The sequence below is a fragment of the Chlorocebus sabaeus genome, chromosome 2 (assembly GCF_047675955.1).
Source record: "Chlorocebus sabaeus isolate Y175 chromosome 2, mChlSab1.0.hap1, whole genome shotgun sequence".
Taxonomy (NCBI): domain Eukaryota; kingdom Metazoa; phylum Chordata; class Mammalia; order Primates; family Cercopithecidae; genus Chlorocebus; species Chlorocebus sabaeus.
This window is the reverse complement of record NC_132905.1, coordinates 47,599,736-47,624,383: the sequence shown is the minus strand read 5'-3', so window position 1 is coordinate 47,624,383 and position 24,648 is coordinate 47,599,736. Positions and strand designations below refer to the sequence as shown.

The following is a 24,648-nucleotide window of genomic DNA, read 5'->3' as shown; positions in this document are numbered from 1 at the left end:
GAAAACTAGCCAGGCGAGGTGGCGGGCTCCTGTAGTCCCAGCCACTCGGGAGGCTGAGGCAGGAGAATGGCGGGAACCCTGGAGGCGGAGCTTGCAGTGAGCTGAGATCCGGCCACTGCACTCCAGCCTGGGCGACGGAGCGAGACTCCATCTCAAAAAAAAAAAAAAAAAAAAAAAGAAAAAGAATACAGAAAGTGCACATCAACACTGTACCCCAGCTGATAATGTTCCACCAAGGAGCACAACGTACACAATCTGGTTCCACTCTACAGAAATCCTGGAACTGGACTACAAAGAGAATAGATGGTGCATGGCCAGAGGGGGTTCTTCAGGGTCGAAGTACAAGGATAGGGAAAAGAATAGATGGAAGGTGATAAACATTCAGGTGGTATTAACTTAGGGCAGATATGTCAGTATATCTGCAAGTTTGGCATAATATAGGTACATAAATTAGATAAAAATAGTTTAGATGTGTGTGTATATATGGGTTAATACACAACACAAACTTCCTAGAGCCATTACCTGAGAGGTTCTACAAGAAATGACAGCACATTAACAAAAAATACACTGAGAATTAAGATTTGAGTTTTTAATACCATTCTGCTATGAAAGGAACCAGCATTTCTTGGAGAAATGGCTAATTCTAGGGCCTGGAAAGAGAATACGGGAGTAAAGTCTACAATTTCTTATGGTACCAGAAAATAAGAAAGGGTTCCAAAATGAAGAATTGTTCTTTTTGCAAATCTCATGGTAACCAATGTAATATTTGTAAAAAGTGAATTAGATAATATGTTAATGGAGAAATAAACATCGGTATAAAATGCTATTTTAAACAAAAAATAAGAGAAAAATAATGTTAGCTTTAAAATAGAACTTATAGTCGATTTAAAAAGGCAAAATCAAACTATTAGCTATGTACAGGAAAGGTACTTTACACATTCACATATATAAATGATAAGGATGAGAAAACATGGATTATGAAAATATGAACAAAAATAAAGCTATGGTAACTGTGCAAATTTCAAACAAAACAGATATCAAAAAAGACTTTTAGGACTTAACAGGGATATTACATAGGATAAAGTTACCAGTTTCTTCAAAGATGCCAAAAAAGACTTAGCAGATATATAATAGATGAAGAACACACCATTCATTGTGATTTACAGAACAAACGTGACAAAAGAAGTAAAGATGTCAGTTATACCATGCAAGGAAGGGTGTCCTGGGGACTATGAAGCTTCTTTGTACTCACGGAGGGCGCCACTGAGAACTTCCTTTTGAATTTCTCCCTGTTGCCGCCCACACTGACCCCGGTCTTGGAGGCTGCTGAACCACGATTATGCTGCAATCAGTGAAGGAAACTTTTCAGGAAGCAGAAATTGTGAAAGTGAAACACTGTGACTGGTCATGTACCAGATGATGTAGTGCTCTGGAAAGTATCTCTAATCCTGGGTTGGATCCAGCAGGTGCACCTGAGCACCCAAACTGGAAACAGGGACTCTTATTCCTTAAACACAAGACATTCCAAAGAGAAAGCTGCTCTCGGGTGAGCTGCAGATCAGCAGGGAGGAGATGGGGGTGTCCTTGGCTTCCCAGAATGGCTGAAACTTGAAGACCAAGGCCACCTCTGAGGGTCAGAGACCCACCTATGAGTACATCACATCAGCTCTGTCTTCAGGAATCTCTGGCTGTGTGGCAGGAAAAGGAATGTGATTTCTTTCTTTCTGCTCACTCAACGTGCTTCAGAGACAATAAAATTGAAAATTAAATAAATATGTTTTTTCTATATTAGAGGAGAGAGCATGTACAATTCATGCAATACAAGTGCTCACCTCAGAGCCTGCAGAAGGAGCAAGTGCACAATTGGCAGTAGCAAGTTCCCTGCTCCAGGGAGAAGACACCCTAAGATCATCCCCTGAGTATTGCCCTCTAGACGCCATACGTCTGTGGAATATGAGCTTGTGCCTGGGATCTTGTAGGTTGCGTGGAGAGCAGAGCACAGCTCCACTCCTCCTTACCGTGTGACCTAGAATGTGGTCTTTTCCTCTGAGCTTTATTCTAATAAGGTGGTATTGGGAAGCGCATCAGACTAACAGTGGATCTCTCGGCAGAAACTCTACAAGCCAGAAGAGAGTAGGGGCCAATACTCAACATTCTTAAAGAAAAGAATTTTCAACCCAGAATTTCATATTCAGTGAAATTAAGCTGCATAAGTGAAGAAGAAATAAAATCCTTTACAGACAAGCAAATGCAGAGAGATTTTGTCACCACCAGGCCTGCCTTACAAGAGCTACTGAAGGAAGTACTAAACATGGAAAGGAAAAACCAGTACCAGCCACTGAAAAAACATGTCCAATTGTAAAGACCATCAATGCTAGGAAGAAACTGCAACTAACGAGCAAACTAACCAGCTAACATCATAATGACAGGATCAAATTCACACATAACAATATTCACCTTAAATGTAAATTGGCTAAATGCTCCAATTAAAAGACACAGACTGGCGAATTGGATAAATACTCAAGACCCATCAGTGTGCTGTTTTCAGGAGACCCATCTCATGTGCAGAGACACACATAAGCTCAAAATAAAGGGATGGAGAAAGATCTACCAAGCAAATGGAAAACAAAACAAAACAAAAGAACAGGGGTTGCAATCCTAGTCTCTGATAAAACAGACTTTAAACCAACAAAGATCAAAACAGACAAAGAAGGGATCAATTCAACAAGAAGATCTAACTATCCTAAATATATATGCACCCAATATGGGAGCACCCAGAGTCATAAAGCAAGTCCTTAGAGACCTACAAAGAGACTTAGACTCCCACCTAATAATAATGGGAGACTTTAACACCCCACTGTCAACATTAGACAGATCAACGAGACAGAAGTTAACAAGGATATCCAGGAATTGAACTCAGCACCAAGTGGACCTAATAGACATCTACAGAACTCTCCACCCCAAATCAACAGAATATACGTTTTTCTCAGCACCACATCACACTTACTCCGAAATTGACCACATAGTTGGGAGTAAAGCACTCCTCAGCAAATGTAAAAGAACAGAAATTATAACAAACTCTCTCTCAGACCACAGTGCAACCAAACTAGAACTCAGGAGTAAGAAACTCACTCAAAACTGCTCAACTACATGGAAACTGAACAACCTTCTCCTGAATGACTGTGGGGTACATAACTAAATGAAGGCAGAAATAAAGATGTTCTTTGAAACCAATGAGAACAAAGACACAACATATCAGAATCTCTGGGACACATTTAAAGCAGCATGTAGAGGGAAATTTATAGCACTAAATGCCCGCAAGAGAAAACAGGAAATACCTAAAATTGACACTCTAACATCACAATTAAAAGAACTAGAGAAGCAAGAGCAAATACATTCAAAAGCTAGCAGAAGGCAATAACTAAGATCAGAGCAGAGCTGAAGGAGACAGAGGCACAAAAAACTCTTCAAAGAATCATTGAATCCAGGAATTGGTTTTTTGAAAAGATCAACAAAATTGATAGTCCACTAGCAAGACTTATAAAGAAGAAAAGAGAGAAGAATCAAATAGATGCAATAAAAAAAGATAAAGGGGATATCATCACCGATTCCACAGAATACAAATTACTGTAAACACCTCTATGCAAATGAACTAGAAAATCTGGAATTGGATAAATTCCTGGACACATACACCCTCCCAAGACTAAACCAGGAAGAAGTTGAATCCCTGAATAGACCAATAACAGGCTCTGAAATTGAGGCAACAATTAATAGCCTACCGACCAAAAAAAAGTCCAGGACAAGACAAATTCACAGCCGAATTCTACCAGAGGTACAAAGAGGAGTTGGTACCATTCCTTCTGAAACTATTCCAATCAATAGAAAAAGAGGGAATCCTGTCTAATTCATTTTATGAGGCCAGTATCCTCCTGGTACCGAAACCTGGCAGAGACACAATGAAAAAAGAGAATTTTAGACCAATATCCCTGATGAATATTGATGCAAAAATCCTCAATAAAATACTGTCAAACTGAAACCAGCAGCACGTCAAAAAGCTTATCCACCTTAATCAAGTTGGCTTCATCCCTGGGATGCAAGCCTGGTTCAGCATATGCAATTCAATAAACGTAATCCATCATATAAACAGAATCAAAGACAAAAACCACATGATTATCTCAATAGATGCAGAAAAGGACTTTGACAAAATTCAACAGCCCTTCATGCTAAAAACTCTCAATAAAGTAGGTATTGATGTGACGTTTCTCAAAATAAGAGCTATTTATGAGAAACCCACAACCAATATCATACTGAATGGGAAAAAACTGAAAGAATTGCCTTTGAAATCTAGCACAAGACATGGATGCCCTCTCTCACCACTCCTATTCAACATAGTGTTGGAAGTTCTGACCAGGGAAAACAAGTAGGAGAAAGAAATAAAGGGTATCCAATTAGGAAAAGTGGAAGTCAAATTGTCCCTGTTTGCAGATGGCATGATTGTGTATTTAGAAAACTCCACCGTTACAGCCCCAAATCTCCTTAAGCTGATAAGCAACTTCAGCAAAGTCTCAGGATACAAACTCAAAGGGCAAAAATCGGAAGCATTCCTATACACCAATAACAGACAAACAGAGAGTCAAATCATTAGTGAACTCCCATTCACAATCGCTTCAAAGAGAGTAAAATACCTAGGAATCCAGCTTACAAGGGATGTGAAGGACCTCTTCAAGACAAACTACAAACCACTGCTCAACAAAATAAAAGAGGACACAAACAAAAAGAAAAGCATTCCATGCTCATGAATAGGAAGAAGGTAATTTATGGATTCAATGCCATCCCCATCCAGCTACAAATGACTTTCTTCATAGAATTGGAAAAAACTACTTTAAAGTTCATACAGAACCATAAAAGAGCCTGCATTTCCAAGACAATCTTAAGCAAAGAGAACAAAGCTGGAGGTATCATGCTACCTGACTTCAAACTACACTACAAGGCTACATAAACAAAACAGCATGGTACTGGTACCAAAACAGATACATAGACCAATGGAACAGAACAGAGCCCTCAGAAATAATACCACACATCTACAACCATATGATCTTTGACAAACCTGACAAACACAATAAATGGGGAAAGGAGTCCCTATTTAATAAATTGTGCTGGGAAAACTGGCTAGCCATATGTAGAAAGCTGAAACTGGATCCCTTCCTTACATCTTATACAAAAATTAATTCAAGATGGATTAAAGACTTAAATGTTAGACCTAAAACGATAAAAATCCTAGAAAAAAGCCTAGGCAATACCATTCAGGACATAGGCATGGGCAAGGACTTCATAACTAAAACACCAAAAGCAATGACAACAAAAGCCAAAATTGACAAATGGGATCTAATTTAACTAAAGAGCTTCTGCACAACAAAAGAAACTATCATCAGAGTGAACAGGCAACCTACAGAATGCGAGAAAATTTTTGCAATCTACTCATCTGACAAAGGGCTAATATCCAGTACCTACAAAGAACTCAAACAAATTTACAAGAAAAAAATCAAACAACCCCATCAAAAAGTGGGCAAAGGATATGAACAGACACTTCTCAAAAGAAGACACTTTTGCAGCCAACAGACAAAATGAAAAAATGCTCATCATTACTGGCCATCAGAGAAATGCAAATCAAAACCACAATTAGATACCATCTCACACCAGTTATAATGGTGATCATTAAAAAGTCAGGAAATAACAGGTGCTGGAGAGGGTGTGGAGAAATAGGAACACTTTTACACTGTTGGTGGTACTGTAAACTAGTTCAACCATTGTAGAAGACAGTGTAGCGATTCCTCAAGGATCAAAAACTAGAAATACCATTTGACCCAGCCATCCCATTACTGGGTATATACCCAAAGGATTATAAATCATGCTGCTATAAAGACACATGCACACGTATGTTTATTGTGGCACTATTCACAATAGCAAAGACTTGGAACCAATCCCAATGTCCATTAGTGACAGACTCGATTAAGAAAATGTGGCAAATATACACCACGGAATACTAGGCAGCCATAAAAAAGGATGAGTTCATGTCCTTTGTAGGGACATGGATGAAGCTGGAAACCATCATTCTGATCAAACTATCACAAGGACAGAAAGTCAAACACCACATGTTCTCACTCATAGGTGGGAACTGAACAATGAGAACACCTAGACACAGGGTGGGGAACATCACACACAGGGACCTGTCCTGGGGTGGGGGAGAGGGGAGGGATAGCATTAGGAGATATACCTAATGTAAATGTCGAGTTAACAGGTGCAGCACACCAACATGGCACATGTATACATATGTAACAAACCTGCACGTTGTGCACATGTACCCTAGAACTTAAAGTAGAATTAAAAAAGAACTTATACATGTAAGCCCCCCGCCCCCCAGAAATAGTTATTTGGGGTTACAGTGTAAGAAAGCTATTTAGCCACCAGAGGGCGATGTGACACAGCACAAAGTAAGTCTCTGTTCCGCTGAAACCTTTACTTTTCAAAATGGAAAATCACCAGCTTGGCCAACATGGTGAAACCCGTCTCAACAAACAAACAAACAAACAAACAAACAAAAATTAGTCAGGCGCCGTGGCGGGTGCCTGTAATCCCAGCTACTCAGGAAGTTGAGGCAGGAGAACCGCTTGAACTGGGGAGGCGGAGGTTGCAGTGAGCCCAGATCGCGCCACTGCACTCCAGCCTGGGCCACAGAGTGAGACTCTGTCTCAAAACAAACCAAAACCAAACCAAAACAAAATAAAACAAAGTGAGAAATCAAAATGGAATTCTAAGGAAGTGGGCACGTTTACATATATCCATGTTAAAGTTCTAGAGCTGTTGATAAATATAAAAACAACAATTGTAAGTTATTCCAGTAGGAGTTATGCATTATTTTCTTTATTAATGCTTAATATTTTCCAATTCACATTCCTGTATATGTGTTCTATATAAAATTTTTATAAAATGGAGAATGACATGCTGTCTAAAATGTAAAAAACATATATACATGTATATATATACACAGATATCTACATGTTGCTCTTATAATTGCAGAAGAAAACAATGACCTCTGTGCCATTAAAAAAGCAATTGTTTTTTCCACATTTGTTTCTCTTTTCCTTAGGGACTCAGAGTTGCAATGAAGTGGTTTTTGAAGGTTCTGTCTTGTAATATTGTTCTGCTGTTACAGAAACTCAAAAATACTTTGTAACAACAGACTTTATTAGAATTAACTTACGTGTGTTTTTACTTTATTTTTGTGTCAGACCAGAGTTTTATTATTATTCAAATCAGACTTCCTGGGCATTTTTTATTTGTTTGTTTTGAGATGGAGTCTCACACTGTCACCTGGGCAGGAGTGCAATAATGTGATCTCAGCTCACTGCAACTTCTGCCTCCTGGGTTCAAGCTATTCTCCTTCCTTAGCCTCCTGAGTAGCTGGGATTACAGGTGCCACCTACCATGCCTGGCTATTTTTTTTTTTTTTTTTTTTTTTGTATTTTTAGTAGAGATGGTGTTTCACTATGTTGGTCAGACTACTCTCCAAATCCTGACCTCACGATCTGCCTGCTTCGGCCTCTCAAAGTACTGGAATTACACGCGTGAGCCACCTTGCCCAGCCTAAGTTTTTAAAGATAATTTGACCGGTAGGGGTTAGGAAAGTGGGGAGTGCCGATTGATCAAGTTGGAGATAGAATCATAGGAGGTCGAATTGAGATTCTTGCTGTCTTCTGTTCCTGGGTAGAATCTCAGAACTGATTGAGCCAGATTACCAGTCTAGATGGTGTCAGCTGAACCATTGAGTGGAGGGTCTGCAAATTCCTTCCCAAGGTTAGTTCAGCCTATGCCCAGGAAGGAACAAGGACAGCTCAAAAGTTAGAAGCAAGATGGAGTCAGTTATGTTTGATCTCTTTCAGTGTCATAATTTTCTCAGCTATAATTTTTGCAATGACTGTTTCAATCCCTCCCTTATGATTTCATAGCACCTTACCCTTAAGGTGTGGGCCATGAAGGTGGGAAAAGGCCATTGATCACTCTGGATTCTTCCTGCGGACAGGGAGCATATGTTGACCCCAAAGTGAGAGGAGCAGAACTGCTTTGCAGCTGTCTGAGATGTTTGAGTGCACTCACGCAGGCCAGGCTGAGGTTTCAAGGCTTTCATGGCAAAGGCATCCATATTCTCATCTACAGTTTTAGTATGACATTTAAGCAAACAGTGTACAATAAGGTAAATAATGAGTTATAGAATAAGGAGTGTAATTCCCAGTTTTAAAAGTGAAGATTTAAAAGCATTAGTTTGGACACTTGTAGCCTCCCAAAATTTAGGATTCAGTCTAAATGGCAGAAAAAATATCCTCAAAAACAATTAACAACAGGTGTACTATAGTTTTTGAAACAATTTTTCTCTCTTCAGTTCTTATTTTTATTAAAAACAAATTGAGATAGTGTTGATTTGTTTGTGAAATAAACTTTAGTTTTACTACACTTGGCAAGATTATTTGCATACAGCACAGCAAGAATAATTATTTTTCACATGGGCCTTTTAAATTGGCTTTGATGGAACTCTGTATAAAGAGTCTTAGATAAGCCTTTTTTTTTTAAAGCCCATCCCAGCCATGGGTTTTTACCCTCAAATACATATGAGTTGGGTACATTCCTCTCTTCTTGAGATCCCAGGAGAACTTAAGATTCCTGGGCCTGTTGGAAAGTGACATTCTTTACTTACCATAGGTTAGGAATCCTGTACAGGGACTGTGCAGACAAGGTATGAGGCCAGTTTTCCCTAGGGGTTTTTATTGGCTCTAGAAGTCAAGTTTGATTCCTTAAACAAAAGCATGCCATTCCAGTCAAAGCCTTGGTAAAATAGACAGTTTCTCCAATGGTGTCCTGTTGCAAAAGAAAACATTTTTATTACACTTGTGCAAATAATCACGTAGCCGTAAATTAAGAATACTTGCAAATAGCTTCCAAATTCCGGAGAAATCAGGTAGAGAGAAACAAACATGGTCCAAATTTTGTTCACAGGAATATACTTTACTCAGTTGTTAAAAGCTGTAAGTAGCTCAAAAAAAAAAACCTTTTTTTGACTTCTGAAAAATGAAAAGGATCAGTCATGTTTTAAATTAAAACAAAAACAAAAACAAAGAAAAAATCATTTCGGTTTTCTATTAGCTCATTCCATTCAGTAAACACTTGTTCTGCTTAATATTCATGAACATCTCAGCTCTAAAGTCCTGAACGTTTTTTCCCTTTATTCTAGTGTTCCTATCTCCAAAACTATCAGACAGTTGCATTCAAAAGCACCCATCAATATTTTATAGCTGATTACAAAACCATCTTCTAAAGAGGATCAAAACAAGACAACAATTGTCTGGTGATGAGAAGACATTTTAGGGCAGCCAAAGTCAAACACAACTGACAAGAAAATTTTTAACCTCTGTGGGACACAACAATTTAACATAGCAATTGTAATTATCACTGATAACATATGCTAAGGCATATCAAAATTATAGGAATCTTATTCAATTTTGGAACACATGCTAATAATGTATTTATATGAATATAATCCAAAGAAAGTTAAACATCATTCTATATTTGGCCATATTTTCTGCATGATTTTAATACATTAAATAAGTAGACTATGTCTTTTTGGACTGTAGGGGACCTATTTTTTTAACTTCAAATTTGATCTTGGCAGGTTTGTCAAATATCAAAGTTTTAATACACTGGATATCACAAAATAGAATGCTAGGCCACCATAAGTCATTTATTTAGCCAAAATGATAACTCACAAAGTTTTAAAAAGGAAAAAATCCTTTAGTTTGATAGAAAGGAGACTCAGTTTCTCAAACTAAAAGACCCAGTGAAGACAGCATGAGGCCAGTTGAATTGGTCTCTTCTCTCTCTCCTCCCTTAAAAGGCAAACAAATTTTTTTCATTGCCTCTAAATATTACATAAGAATCTTTTTCAAAAGAGAAAACAAAATTTCATGTTTGCATTATTGCATCTTTAAAGCTAAAGCTAATTTTATTAACACTTTATAAATCTATTCAGTGTTAATTAGTTTAACCATAAGTTAATGTTTTCATAAACCTTTTATAACCCTTTACACTTTAGTTGTTGTTGTTACAGAGCAGAACCATGTTTTAAGAAAACTCTGTTATGCTTTTATTCGAATGTTCAACTTATGGGAACAGTGACTACTACCCGTATAACTTTAGCCAATATGTTTACACACAGAATCTCTTTTACAATTAATTTTGTATAAACCTTTCACAACTTGCTTAAGCTTTTAGACACTTCCTATCTCACTTAAAATAATACTTTAACCCTCTAAACTTGGGCAAGAAATCCATATTCCCAGGACTTCTTCTAATCTTTTACCAAAAGTACATTCTACTTTTCTTACATGCCTTATATGTGGAACTGTTTCTTCAGTAGCCTCAAAAATATGTTACACTGTTAACTCTGCGCAACTTCTATTTTTGGTGAAAAACCTGGTTAGTAGGCCATTTTAATTATGTACCAGGTGTGGAGCTTAGAACAGGCAAAGGACAGAAGTGTAGATCAAGTCTGACTTTTTCCAACATAGCTAAGAGATGTGTCTAACTCCACATGTGCCCAGCACTTACCTAGCAGTAAAGCAGGTAAGTGCACAGTTAAGAGTCATAGTGGCATTTATGAAGCATTTAGGCAGCCTAATAACCTTTAAATTGTACAACATTTCTTGCATAAATTCCCTTTCATGAATCCTTTCATGACTTAGACCATCTGTTACATGTTTGGATGTCATTTCAACAACCAGTCATTTCACTTTAGGACAAAAATTTACCATACAAGATCCCTTCTTAGACAAAATCTTTTCTTTATAACCTTTGTTGCATAGCTAGGGGGCTAATTTTACATGCCACCAGTCCTTATCTAGAATGTAATGACTCCAAGCTAGGTAAATTGAACAATTTTCAAAAATTAAAGAAGCAGTTTATGATTTAAAGCATTTAGCAAACCTAACATCAGACTCAATTTAGACCAAATATCTAAATTTTGAAGACATGCTTATTTTATCAATATTTTTTTTTTTTTTTGAGATGGAGTCTCACTCTGTCACCCAGGCTGGAGTGCAGTGGCATGATCTCGGCTCACTGCAAGCTCTGCCTCCTGGGTTCACATCATTCTCCTGCCTCAGCCTCCCCAGTAGCTGGGACTACAGGTGCCCACCACTACACCTGGCTAATTTGTTGGTATTTTTAGTAGAGACGGGGTTTCACCATGTTAGCCAGGATGGTCTCGATCTCCTGACCTCGTGATCTGCCCACCTTGGCCTCCCAAAGTGCAAGGATTACAAGCATGAGCCACTGCACCCAGCCTATTTTATTAATAACTTTTTAATCTGTCTTTATTACCAAAAGATTATTAAAGTTAGGTGATCTAAAGGGCATTAGTTTTAATTTTACTGACAAAATATTTAAGTACTTACTTTTCTTTAAACCAATTAATTAGAGCTCTTTTATGTAAACTTCACATACACAACATGTATAAATACATAGAAAGACAGAAGATCCAGTAATTGTAAGATTTTTTATTTGCCAGTTCTTAAGTTTCTTAACGGGATTACTAGATTTGGGTTGGAGCCCTTTGAGAAACAGGGCTGGAAAAGTATGCAATTTCTAGAGTCTAATAATCAGGCACAGCTGGAGGGCAAAAACAGATCCCCCAAATTAAGGGTGCCATTTTATAGGGGATCCTGGATTCCCCCCAAAAGAGGGAAATACTACAGAAGAAGCTACTGCAGTGCTTCTACCTTGCATTTTATTGCAAGACAATCCAAAGCCAATTAGCCCATTTTGTAATTAGCCCATCCCCCTTGGAATTCTCATCTCGCAGTAGGGGGTAGGGATGTTTCCATACCTTCTAGGTGGTCAAGAGCGTGCTTCTCTGATCCAAGCATGCAAGGAGCCAAGCATTCTTCCTAATTGCCATTAGCAGACCCTTGTAGTGGATTTCCTATCTGATTATCACAAACCATGGCTAAAAGCTCTCCCATAATGTGAAGCAATTTCTAATACACCCAAAAGAAAAAAAAAAAACAACTCAGGTAACACAATGTAAAATTGAAAATTGAACCGAGACTTAGAATTCAAGGGAGATTTATTAACTTGCAGTTCCTGGGGTTTCATGAGGAAAACGGAGGTTTTTCCCAGAATGGGATCTGTGATGCCTCCTCTGTTTTTCCCTGTGAGTCCCAGGCTGTTAAAATTTATCTAGGTTCTCCCATGTGGGTTTCAAGAGTGGCAAGAAGAAAAAGTAGAGAAGACCAATTCAGAAGAAAAAAACTTTGTCCACAAAGACATGCATCAAGAAGGAGAAAAGATAAAGGCCTTTTAAATAGATATAGTTTGGATACTTTATTTATTTATTTATTTATTTATTTATTTATTTATTTATTTTTGAGATGTGGTCTATTTTTTCCAGGCTTGTCTCAAACTCCTGCTCAAGCAAACCTCCTACTTTGGCCTCCTGAAGTTTTATCCAGGGTTACTCCATCCAACCCTGGATATCTATTTTTAATTAAGCCACTCTTAACCATAGAGCTCTTTTGTTTAAAAAAAAAAAAACTTTTAAAATCTCTCATTACTAGGCTCTAGTGAGGATAGCCAACATTTCTGGCTTTTGAATTCTCTATCAGGCAACTTCTCGCATGAAATTAATAAGTTTTAACTAAGCTTATAACTTAACCATGAACTCATGAAGTGTCTCAAAGAGATGATAAGCAGTTATTTTAAAACAAGATTTAGAATTTTCCCAGGGTAGTTCAGAGAAAGGAAAATTGAAGACAGGAAATCAGAAGCTATCCATGGGGTGGGGAACCCTCAAAAAATGGCAAAGTTATACAAATAACAAACCAGAACGAAATCATTCCCAAAGCCAAGAATAGAACCTGGGGCAGCCACTGTCAAAAGACAAATTCTTTGTTATTGAGCTACAGTATTCAGCAGGTTCTGTTGCTCTTCCCAGAAGGAGCTTAGAGGTGCCAATTTCAACCTTGCAAAGGCTTTTAATGACTCAAGATAATTTTTAGGGCTATGACATGAATCCCCAAATTCATGTCCACTGGGAGGTAGAGACTAAGAGAAAGTATCCCCACGTGGTCACAAGGTTAAGCTCTCAAGGATATAAAACAAAAAGAGAGAAACTTCATATGGCACTGGTGCAGGGATCCCCAGCAAAATTTGTAAGTGACCAGCTGCCAGGCTAACTTGAAAAGCAGGCTTATAGGGGTCCTAAGCCCACCTTCTCTCCTGTGATACCTCCCTCTCCATTAAAGAAAAAAGCAGAAACACAAATTCTTAACACAAAGTGCTCCAGATTTACTACAGCCAAAGTTGAGTCTCACAAACCCTTTTTTCTATTAATCAAACCTTTGCAGAGGAGACAGTCATGTTTACCATTTGCACTCACACACACACACACAAACACACAGAGGGAGAGGGAGAGAGAGACACACAGAGAGAGAAAGACAAGAAACTTGGTTGAGAAGAAATTCTTACCGTTTTTCCTTTTGCCAGCATACCAGGTTTCTGGGTTCTCTTTCTAGGCAGCTTTCAGAAAGACAAAGTAGCTTTGATGACCCCGCTTACTATATCATATCTATGGGAGTCAAGTTCCATTATAAAATAAAATTATCATTTTCTGTTTGATGGACCCATAGGCAAAAGCTTCTCAATTTTGCAAGATGCTGCCCAACAGGCTTCACTGGGAATCAAGTCAATATTTTCCTTCCCAGCTGAAGCAAAATATATGTAACAAAACAGACACAGTCACTTTGTTCAGCACCAATATTCACCTGGCAAGGCTCAAACTTTCTCCTTTTGGCCCCTGTTTCCTTTGATCCACTCCAGGTTGGGAGGGATGACCTCCAAATGGTAATTCAATGTGTAATCTCTAGGCAAGATGACAAACCTGACAAAAACAAGCAATGGGGAAAGGATTTCCTATTTAATAAATGGTGTTGTGAAAACTGGCTAGCTATATGTAGAAAATTGAAACTGATCTTTTCCTTACAACCAGTACAAAAGCTAACTCAAGATAAATTAAAGTCTTACATGTAAAAGCCAAAACTATGAAAACCCTAGAAAAAAATCTAGGCAATGCCATTCAGGTCATAGGCATGGGCATATATTTTATGTTGAAATCACCAAAAGCAATTGTAACAAAAGCAAAAATTGACAAATGGTATCTAATTAAACTAAAGAGCTTCTGTACAGCAAAAGAAACTATCATCAGAGTGAACAGACAACCAACAGAATGTGAGAAAATTTTTGCAATCTATCCATCTGACAAAGATCCAATATCCAGAATCTAAAGGGAATTTAGGAAGCTTACAAGAAGAAAACAAGCAACCCCATTAAAAAGTGGGCAAAGGACATGAACAAACACTTCTCAAAAGAAGACATAGATGCGGCCAAGAAAATTATGTAAAAAAGCTCAACAGCACTGATCATTAGAGAAATGGATCTCAAAACCACAATGAGATACCATCACATGCCAGTCAGAATGGCAATTATTAAAAAGTCAAGAAACAACTGATGCTGGTGAAGTTGCAGAGACACACAAACACTTTTAGACTGTTCACAGGAATGTAAATTAGTTCAATCATTGTGGAAGACATTGTGGTGATTCCTCAAAGATTTAGAACAGGAAATACCATTTGACCCGGCAATCCCATTACTGGGTATATACACAAAGGAATATAAATTATTACAAAAATGAATGCACGTATATATTCATTGTAACACTATTCTCAGTAGCAAGGACATGAAATCAACCTAAATGCCCATCGATGATAGACTGGTTAAAGGGAATATACATCAGGGAATACAATGCAGCCATTAAAAAAGAATAAGATTATGTCCTTTGCAGGGACATGGATGAAACTGGAAGCAATTATCCTCAGCAAATTAATATAGGAACAGAAAACCAAACACCACACATTCTCACCTATAAGTGGGAGCTGACCAAAGGGAACACATGCACACAGGTAGGGGAACAACACTCTCTGGGGCCTGTCAGAAGCAGGAGAGAGCATCAGGAAAAACAGCTAACGCATACCGGGCTTAATATCTACATGATGAGTTGATAGGTACAGCAAACCACCATGGCACACATTTACCTATGTAACAAACCTGCGCATCATGTACATGTGCCCCAGAAGTTAAAATAAAATAATAAAAAAGTAAAAAATACTCAAAATATCTGAACAGACATTTCTCAAAAGAAGACATATGAATGGCAAACAGGCATATGAAAACGTGCTCAAATCACTGATATCAGAGAAAGGCAATCAAACTACAATGAGATCTCATCTCACCCCAGTTAAAATGGCTTTTCTCCAAAAGACAGACAATAATAAATGCTGGCAAGAATGGGAAGGGAACCCTCATACACTGTTGGTGGAAATGCAAGTTAGTACAACTTCTATGGAGAACAGTTTCGAGGTTCCTCAAAAACTAAAACTAGAGCTACCATATGATCCAGCAATCCCACTGCTGAGTACATACCCAGAAGAAAGGAAATCAGTACATTGAAGGGATACCTGCACTCTCATGTTCCTTCTAGCACTGTTCACAATAGCCAATATTTGGAATCAACCTAGTTAGTGTCCATCAACAGATAAAAGGATAAAGAAAAGGGTACATATACACAGTGGAGCTCTCTTCAGCCACAGAAAAGCAATGAGAGCCTATCATTTGCAATAGCATGGATGGAACTGGAGGTCGTTAAGTGAAATTAGGCAAAGAAAGACAAGCAAACATCACATGGTCTCTCTTATTTGTGAGAGCTAAAAATTAAACAGTCAAACTCATGGAGATACAGAGTAGAAGGATGGTTACTAGAGGCTGGGAAGGCACAGTGGCAGAGAGGTGGGGATGGTTAAGGGATAAAAAAGGTAATTAGAAAGAATGAATAAAACCGAGTATTTATAGTATTTGACGGCAATAGAATGCCTATAGTCAATAATAATTTAACTGTATATTTAAAAAATGAAGAGGCTAATTGGATGGTTTGTAACACAAAGGAAAAAGGCTGGAGGTGATGGACACCCCATTTACCATACGTGATGATTACACACTGCGTGCAAGTATGAAAGTATCTCATGTACCACATTAACATATACATCTACTGTGTGCCCACAAAAATAAATATTAAACATTTAAAAATTATGAAAATTGTAATCAAAATTCACAATGATCAATAAATACAAAAAATGTAAGTTCTATGTCTGAGTTGATGCAGGGTAAGAACATATTAAGGGGGAAAGCTAGAACTGCAAACAAATGAGATCCTGGGAGTAAGAAATGGGAGAAATAACAGAAACTCCAGGAAGAAGTCTGGATCTTAAAGAAGTGGGAAACTGGGAAACTGGCACAGACATCTCCACAAAACCAGGTAACATCTGTGTTCCAGGAAACAGAATAGAAAATGCACCCAGGACGGTCTCTGACAGGGTGAGCAACTGGAGTGGGAAGAAAATATCTGGGGGACCCAGGAGGGAGGGACTGGAAGGGACTGGAACTGGGACTTGAGGGCGGGGCTGTGTTTCAGCCTCCTCCTCCCACTGCTCTTGCCCTGCCATCAGGAGCCCTTGGTGAGGAGGAGGTCCCCAGCTCTGTGATGCAGGCCCGGGTCCCAGTCCCTAGTCCCAAAAGTGATGCCCAGGTCTCAGTTGCTTGAAGGCGACATTGCACTTCAGATGGAAAAAATGCTCTTTCCTCTGAAGAGCCCTAGTGCCACATGGCTGGGCCCCAGCTCCAAACCCTGGATTGTGGATTTCATCCTCACCTGAGTGTGGAGCTGGGGGTTCCTATCCCTGTTACCCTCCTACCTCCCCTGTGACCCACCCTCAACCTCACATGGGAGGAAGAGGAGCAGCAGGAAGGTAAGGAGCCCCCAACCCAGCTCCACAGAGAAAGACTCTCTCTTCTTCTCCTCCCCTCATTCCAACTTTTCCTAAGAAACGAGAGACCCTTCTGCGATGGGAAATCTCATCATCCCTCTAGGGAAGGGCAGGGCAGGCAGGGGTGGGAGTGGGTGGACGATTCCATCCCCAGCTCCCAGACCATCTGTGACATGCGCAGGAGGCATCAGCAAAAATCAACATTGGACTCAGCTGCAAGGACCAGATCAGGAGAGGGGTGAGATTTCTGTGGGAGGACCCGCCCCAGCCCTGGTTCATCAGCTTCCTTCTGAGGCAGGTGCCTGGGGCCCCAGCCTCCTCTGCATGGGGTAATCTGGGAGCTGTGTTGTGACCCTGAGAGCCTTCCGCCAGAGCCTGGATTCGTCTCTGGCCTCCTTCGAAGCAGAATCCTACTGGCAGCTCAGAGGCACCTGTAGGCCTGAGATTGTGTCTGCCTTCAGCAGAAGAGCAGGGACTGGAGACATCCAGGGTGGAGTCACACAGAAAACCCCCACTTGCATTTCCCTAAGAAGGAAATCAGAAAACATTTCATCAATGGTAAATATGAGTAAAAGAAATGCACACAGAGCTCCCTGAGCTAGAGGCAGAAAGCTGTGTCATTCATGAGCACTGCCTGTGTGCAGCTGGCCTGGGGAGAGGAGACTGAGAACTGTTCCCAAACCCTCACCCTTGCTTGCCTCTCACCATCAAAGGAAGAGATAGGGGAGGCCCAGGAGCAGGAAGAAGATCCTAGCTCTGAAAGGTGAGGCTCTACTGCTCCCCAGGACTCCCCAGAGGTGACTGAGCATCCCATGTCCCTGAGGAAGTCATTTGCAGAGGTCTCAGAGGGAAACTCCTGGGAGGGAAATCAGAACCCGGGGCCTCCTCAGATTCCCTGTGGGAATGAAGCCATGGGCCCGGGAATCGGTATTGACCATAAGGGGGCGCTGTGGGGAAGGGAGCAAGGCCTGCCAAGATATGGGGGGAGGTCAGGGAGGCTCCAGGTCCATGTAGACAGCGGTTCTCCTCGGCCATGGCTGACTCTTCTTAGAGATCACCCCTGTCCGCTCTCTCCACAAGATGGCTGTGACACCCATGACAGGATGTATGTGGAAGCACGTTTTGCAAATGACAAAGTTCTGCACAGTGTACACCTTGCTGTCACCATTGGGGTCATGTGGTCTTGGAAAAAAATGCGTGGGCTTCAGGGTCTAGTTCCCCATGATGTCCCCTAAAGAGACATCCACTCAGCCTCCTGTGAGGTTTGCTGGCACCACCCTCCCCACTGTAACCCCGTCTCCTGACTTCTAGCTTGCAGAATCCTCCTAAGGGAGCTGGAGAAGACTCAAGACCTGATCAACCTTCTGGAAAGATGAGGAGATTCCCCCTTCTTTCCATGTCCTCCTTTCTACCAGGGCCTCTGATACAACCCTAGGGCCTGGTGGTGACCTGGGAGGGGGAGGTCATGGAAAGGGGGTAGGAGTGGATTGAAACTCTGGGGCAGGCATAGACAGAGCTTTGTGAAGCCAGCAGTGGAGGAGGTGGAGGAGCTGTGGGTACCAGGTGCCCAACCTTCCCAACCTCCCAGTCCCACCTGCCCCTGGCTGCAGCTTGTGTCTTGTATCTCCAGCAGCCATATGGGAAAGTTTGTTGGGGAAGGCGACTCCCACGTGCCCTTAGGTGGAGTCCCCCGGGTGACATATACAAATCAGCGCCTGCTAAGGCCCAGCAGCCACATGGGAAATGAATGCAAGATCCATCTCCCCCCAGCTTGTCTCCAAAGGCTCCTGCAACTGCTCTGGCCTCCACCCCATCACCAGGCACATCGACCTTCTCAGAGCCTTTTGGACCACACTCAACCCTGAGTGCCTCCAGGCCACTAGAGCTCTTGCTTCCCCTAAAATGACCTGCACCCTAGCTACCTATGCTTTTTCCTCCTTCACCACAGCCCCATGTTCCCATGACCTCCTCTCCACCTCCACCTGGATCCAGCCTGGCTGGACTTCAGTGTGGCTCCACAATATGCCCCGTCTCCCAGACTTGCCCTCTACACAACCAGGGGCTGCCTTCTCCAACCAGGTGATCTCTGGCCTTGGGTGCTCCAATGATCCCATCTGGGACCTCTCCTGCTGGAGGGAGGCTGCCACCACCTGGGGCCTCTCCACCTGCTCACATGGCAAGTCCCAGCAACAGCATCTTCCTGACCACCCCCTAGAGGCTTCCTTCTGGGGACACCCCACACCCAGGCAGATGGAGGTAGGTGCCTGCACATTCATCCACCCCGACATGCAGAAGCTGCTGGAAACTCTCATCACCAAGAGAGCAGTGATGAAGATGTGGCAGGAGAAAGAAAGGGGGCAGGCAGACTACCTGCAGATGACATCACTGGGGAAGGAGTGGGACATCACGACTCTAAATCCCTTCTGGAACGTGACAACCCAACCACAGCAGCTGCCCGGTCCTTAGCAGGTCTCTGACATCACGGCCATGGGGGACCAATTAGAGCAGAAATGCAGCCAGCTCTTCTGAGACCTCCCCTCTTTCAATAGTGAGTCCCTGGTGGCCATGGCCTGGGTTTCTAGAAACCCTTCCTCACAGAATGCACACTCTGTACCATTGGATAAAGTCTCCATTTCTCTTCCAGGTGAACCTGAAGTTGAGGCATCCTCACAGCTTTCTCAGGCACTACCCCAGCCCCACACATGGCCTAGCCCCAACCTTTCACTTCAACCTGGCCCCAGTCCCAGCCCCCCACTCTGGTTGGGATCCAGATGCAGGCCAACTTCTCACCTCCATCCCAAGCCTACCATGCTCTTCTCCACCCCAGATTAGGGTCTGTGGAGCATCTTGCTATACATCCCAGGAGAGGGCACAATCTGTTATCCCCACTGGAAAGGAGTATCTTGAATGGCCCTTGCAGAAGTGACCAAAATGGAAGAGAGTGTTTTCCCTTTCTCCTCAAAAAGTCTCAGGCTGTCCTGAGCCAGCCCACGGACCACCTTTGCAAGGAGAGACCAGCCTCCCACAGTCCTAAGTCAGCCCCCATCCTTCCCAGGGTTGCCACCAGCCCTGAGCTCCCAGAGCACCAGTGGCAAGGAAGTAGTGCCATGCACCAGGAGCAGTCCTGTGGCCCTCCTAGCAGATTTCATTTCTGGAGACATGCTGCAGCCTGAGGGGGAATTCCCAGGGAAAACCCAGAGTCAGGCTGAAGACACACAGGGGGCCCTTTTGCCCTCCCAGGCTTCTGAATTTGCAGGAAAGGGCAGGAAGGATATGCAGAAGGCAGGGTTCAGGAGCTCTGGAAGGTTCTCTGGGAAGAGGTGCTTAGGGTCCAAACTAGAGCCACAACCAAGCCAGGATCAAGGCACAGGAAGGACTTCAGCGAAGGTTCTAGAGAAAGACAAGGAGGAGGCAGAAGGTGACTTCAGGGAGCCCTGGAAGTACCAATCAGTAAGTTCCACACCCAGGGACCCAGACAGGAAGCATTTGGAAAACAAGCTGCAGGTCCATCTGAACAGGAAGGTGGGGGAGATCAAGGAGGGCTGGATCCCTGTGTCTGTGTATTGTTCCTGGTTCATGGCCAAACGTGCTGTTCCCAAGTCTGACACCCACAGGAAACTGGGGAAGCTGGCATCCTGGAGGGGTGGGAAACCCCACATGAACACCTCCCAGGAGCTTTCCTTCCTTCATCCCTGCACCCAGCAGATGCTGGAAACACATCTTTTCAGGTTCTGTGTGAGGCACAGGTGGGGTCCAGACCTCTAGTCCCTGGGGTCCATAAATATCCAGTCAGGTGAGGCTCAGCCCCCACTGCTCCCACACTCCATCTTTTCTCTCTGGGCCTCCTTGGAATCTCGGGTTGAATCTATTGCCAAGGATGCCATTTTATTGAGAAAACCTCCCCAGAATGGTCCAGGAGACAACAGAACAACAGGCAAGTCAGCCCCACTGTGAGTTGCCATGTCCCTGCCCCACCACCTGAGCAGGAGAAAGGCCAGAGGGCTCCAAGAGGGTCCCAGTCAGCTGACACCCATGAGCAATCAGAGACCTCTCCGACTGGAAAGGAGGACAGGGCGTCCTCTTAGTCCCCCATGTGCAGCCTTGTAGGCAGAACCTGGTGGAATGGGACTGTCCTGGGGTCCAGGAAACCCAACCTTGAGGGGAGTGTGGATTCAGAAACGGCTGGGAATGAGGCATAGCTTGAGATTGAGAGCATGTCCCCAGGAGACCCCTGTCATAGTAGAGCCCTGCAAGAGCTCAGCATCGGGTCCCAGTGGGCGAGGACCAGAGATGCCCTGGAGGCACTGGAGGCTGAGGAGGAGAAGCCCCGTACTTGGGAAGCCACCTTGGGAGCCAGTGTGAGGGCAAGTTTGGGAAGTGTTCAGGTGGATCTGAGGAGCACAGGGTCTCTGGGGACCACTAGTAACCTCTCAGTGTCTATAATCTGTGTTGCTCAGGATCCAGGGCAGCTGTGTCTGAAAGCACAGGTGGTCAGTGAGATTACACTCTCAGTGCAGGTAGACAGAGCAGCAGCTACCAGGCCATATCTCCAGCATCCTCCTCCAGGAGGGTCCCACAGGCCTGTGCCTTCAGGCTGCCACATGGATATGCTCCCAGTCACAGACAGGCCACCCACTCAGGACCTCTCCACCTCCCAGAGTGTGTCCAGTAGGAACATGAAAGCTTGCCAGTGGCCATGTGCCCTCCTGTGGAAGGGAGGGGACAGACTGGGGCAGCAGGAGCCTGTGAGCCCAAAAGTGAAGGCCCCACAGAAGAGTCAGAAGATGCTGGGCTCTGTGGACAAGGGCGAAGCACACAGAAGGCCCAGACCAGGGCAGCAAGGACACAGGTCCAAGGGACCCAGGACCTCCAAAGCCAATGGGAGAAGCCGCTCTGCTCACACTGGGGAAATAGGAGACAAACAAGGAAGGAAATACAACCAGCCTCAGCAAGAGGAGGGACAGGCACCACCAGAAAGCAACATCCAGAGAAAGATCAGTCACAGTCCACAGGGTCTACACACCAGGAAAAGAGGCGCAGGGCAGAAAGACGTCCTGCAGAAAGGCAAGCCTGGGGCAGATGCTGTCCAGAGCTGGAGGTCTGGCCCACCAGGGTTGTTTATGGACAGCATGGCTGATGAAGTCCAGGCCATCATCAAAGTTGTGGGTCAAATCCTGGTGGACAAACTGGGGCTTCAGCAGGGACGTGGTCCCTCAGAAGTTAATCGCCACAAAGGCGACCTCCTTGCCCAGGAGAATGTGCCTCCCTGCTGCCACGGGAGTCACTACCACCAGGAACACAGCAGAGAGATGAGAGCCCTGGCCTGCAGCCCCAAAGCCACCCCCAAGGGCCACAACTGTCCTGTCAAAAACAACGGCATCAGAGACAGAGACAGCAGATGGGCCCCACCTCCCAGGGAGCCTGTGTCCCCAGCTGGTCCCCACCACCACAGGCCACGAGTGGCAAGCACCTCCGGTGGCCCCATCCACAGCCACAGGAACTGAGGTCTACACAGATGTGTCTTGCTTCCTGAACCAGCTCAGGCTTCTCACACCTCTCCTGGCAGAGTCAGGGGGTTCTACTCAAATAACACTGGACACCTACACAACGAACCTGTCCTGAGTAGGTGATCACAGTCCCTATGTGTTCCTGACTTCCACGGAGAAGTTCCCAATATACCTGCTTTCCCTGCAGAGGTGGTAGCATCTGTCTGTGCCATGCTAGGGCACAGGAAAGGGCTCTGTGTCAGCTCCTCCTGAGTATGGCTCCCAGAATGACTGGGCCAGGAGGAGGCTGACAGGGACATGGAGGACCCCCTGTTCTCCTTGTCCCCACATTGAGTCTGGTTTCCAAACTGGATCATGACTCAGAGCCTTCAGGACAAGTAAGGACAGCAAACCCTTTGGAGATCCCACCCGCACTCTGGCTCACTGCATCCCCAGTTCTAAGGTGATTTCTGTGCTGCTGTAGGGGCTGGGTCTGCAGGAGTCTCATGGACTGGGGTAGTGGTAGGCTCCCCTCAGGCTGGAGGAGTGATGGATCCCAGCAGCCTCCCTGCCCCACAGTAGCCTGGGAAAGTGGGGATGTCCTGTACTGGCCTGGGTCAGAGGCGGGACTGCTTTTTCTGGGATCTCCTGGTGGGGAAGAGATGACACCCTCCCCAGACCCTTTCCTGCCTGCTGAGTTCTGGGATGGACTGGGGCCCCACCAGCACTTGGCTTGGCCTTGATAACACCCTTGGATTCATGTCTGGTGTCCCCTGCCTCACTCCCCAGAGCCCTCTCCCAGCCCACTAGTGTGAGGTGTCTGTTTCAGGAGGCAATCAGGGCTGCTGCCTGCCCCTCTGGTGGGACTCTGTGGTCAGGAACCACAGGAGGAGACCTGAGGGCCCAGGGTGAAAGGTGGGAGAAGTTAACTAGGTAATATGGGCATAAGTTTGCAAGTGCAGGATCCTCAAGCTGCCCATAGCTGTAACCAGGGTCCTCGAAGTCTGGTGACCATTACAAGCAAAAGTGGTCAATGCCACTGCTCGGGGAGGGGAACCCAGAAGGCAAGGGTTGGCCTGGGTCAAAAAGCACATCTGGGGCCGGCGCGTTGGCTCAAGCCTGTAATCCCAGCACTTTGGGAGGCCAAAACGGGTGGATCACGAGGTCAGGAGATCAAGACCATCCTGGCTAACACGGTGAAACTCCGTCTCTACTAAAAAATACAAAAAACTAGCTGGGCGAGGTGGTGGGTGCCTGTAGTCCCAGCCACTGGGGAGGCTGAGGCAGGAGAATGGCATGAACCTGGGAGGCGGAGCTTGCAGTGTGCTGAGATCCGGCCACTGGACTCCAGCCTGGGCCACAGAGCGAGACTCCGTCTCAAAAAAAAAAAAAAAAAAAAAAAAAAAAAAAAGCACATCTATGGTTTCAGGCTCAGGTGCTTGCAGGGGACACATTGGGGCACAGAGAATCTGGTCATATGATTGGCAGGGACAGTACCCACAGGGTCCAGTCCTGCACTCCCTTTGTCCTGGTGCTGGGTCCTTCCTGGCCATCCCCAGGGAAAGCAGGAGCAAGGGCAGGGCAGGCAGGAGCGAGTTCCTCAGAAGGCTCTGCCCAGGCGCCCTGCCCAGGAGAACTCTGCACCTGCAGGGGCTGTGGAGGCTGAGGACAAGACGACAGGTCTGTACTCAGGCCTGGCAGGACCCAAGCCGGGGACCTGTTTTGAACACGCCCTGGTGTCACTTCGGGTGTCCAGGCTACTGCTGGAGCCAAGTCCTGTCTGGGGTGGTGACCTGGGCAGCTCCAGTGTGGGCCCAACTCCTATGGGACCCAGGATCCTGGGACCTGCAGCAGGAGTCCCACAGTGACCCCCAGAGACCCCAACAGAGAATCTGACTGAGATCCCCCCATGAAGACCCCCCAGAGGGACCTCCAAACAGAAACTCCCGACAGAGACTCACACAGAGACTCTTCAAAAGCAACACAGAGATCCCCACGGAGACACTCAGAGTAACTCTAACAGAGACCTGCACAGAGAAAATATATCAAAGTCACTTTGCCACCCCCTAAAATCCCTAGCACTGCACTCACTTGATGAAAATGAGCGGCATCTACCTCATTACCAGCAGCGGTTTTCTCCTGGTGGCCTCCTGCCCTCTTCTGGATAAGATTCCTTGAGATAC

At 44.1% G+C, this 24,648-nt stretch overlaps 1 pseudogene; it reads left to right on the top strand.

Moving 5' to 3' along the window:
• Positions 1 to 16,697: 16,697 nt before the first annotated feature.
• LOC140710341 (spermatogenesis-associated protein 31E1-like) lies at positions 16,698 to 22,512 on the top strand (annotated as a pseudogene).
• The last annotated feature ends 2,136 nt before the right edge of the window (positions 22,513 to 24,648 follow it).